Source organism: Formica exsecta, unplaced genomic scaffold (genome assembly GCF_003651465.1).
Source record: "Formica exsecta isolate Colony F162 unplaced genomic scaffold, ASM365146v1 scaffold274, whole genome shotgun sequence".
Classification (NCBI taxonomy): Eukaryota; Metazoa; Arthropoda; class Insecta; order Hymenoptera; family Formicidae; genus Formica; species Formica exsecta.
Genome location: NW_021850000.1, coordinates 1 through 1676, shown reverse-complemented (window position 1 = coordinate 1676; position 1676 = coordinate 1).

The following is a 1676-nucleotide window of genomic DNA, read 5'->3' as shown; positions in this document are numbered from 1 at the left end:
CTCGACCTTATGCCGACAACTAGCTTGCGGGCTCATCTCGAGCTTACATTTTCGCTAATTATTACAACCAAAAGTCAGATCTCATCGATCTGACGATCGGGCCGCTCTCTCCCTAAATTAGGAGGACGCAGGCCCTCGAAAAACCGCCCCCGATCGGGCCATTCGGCCCTTGTGATGGACGTCCCAAAAACGTCACGTCACAATACATATACATATATATATATATATATATATCATATATAGATACAATTTACAATTAGTACATTATGCTTGAAAAATGTTATACAAATTATGCTATTTTCTTTCTGCCGCGTCGACGACACATAAAGTATCGATAGCGATTAGAGTTGAAATATATTTCCGATATTTGATTCAAAATTATACTTTTCGGTCTTTGATAAAAATAAAAAAAAATAAAATAAAATAAGGCCCCAACTTTTTATTAATTTTGTGTACACCTATATGTATATGTAAATATAGAAGTAATAAAAAGTTGGAGTTTGTTTATTTCATTATTGTTTTTTTTTACAACAGTTTGATAATAGTATTTATGAATCAAATCTCAGAGAAAGAAATACATAGTAACTGTAATTGCTATCGATATTTTGTGTCATCGACGCGGTAAAAAGACAAGAATAGATAATTCATCTAACATATTTTCCAGCGCATTTATATATCCGTTGCACAATGTACTAGGTTGTATCTACACGAATACTATACACATACGCGATGAAAGAGAGACAAAGACGCAATCATCTCTCTTTGTCAAGCGATCAGTGTACTACTAGAAAAATGTGCTGCTCCTCTGCTCCTTGCATATCGCTCTAGTGATATACGTTTTTTTCGTATGTAGAGCCTCGAAGAAGTCATATTTCTTCCTCTAACCTATATTCTTATATTCTTTGCAAAGCTTAGATTGGCGCTACAGAGCCGGATTTTGCATTTTGGCTCTCAAAAAATTTATAATTAATAAAATACAGCTCATGGCCAACTGCACCTAATCCGCCATGAGCTGTACCAGAGCTGTACCTTATTTATCAATTTATGAAATATTATTTTAACTCTTTTTTCCAAAAAATCGCTCTGTAGAGCCAATCTTACGATCTTACTGATTACGAATATTGCTGTTAGAATTTAATTTTCTTTGTATTTTGGCCGTAATACGAAAAAAACGTATCCGTAGTTCACGGCTTCCCGCGAGAGGTCTCTACTGTCTCTCCTGCCGACCCTTAATGCAAATTTCTAATCTAACGGAAAATACTTTTATCTTTGTACGATGATACTCGAAACCATAGACATAGTATATCTAGACCGAGTGTTGAGGAGTGGGAGCCGAGGTGCACGTAGAAAAGGACATACTCTGTTTCGTGCCCCTTGCGTTCTCTCTCGCTCGCACGTAGCATGATGAAAGAGAGCGCTATGCTCTGTGCGAGCGAGAGAGAACGCAAGGGGCACGAAACAGAGTATGTCCTTTTCTACGTGTATCTTTACCCCCACTCCTTAAATAAAGGCAAACGCTCGGTCTAGATATACTATGTCTATGCTCGAAACCGATTTATATATTATATATCCCATATGCCATAATACCACAATATATACAGTAGCGCAACCATAGACATAGTATATCTAGACCAGGAAGGATTATCATCAAACCATTGATGTTGGAATCGTTTTTG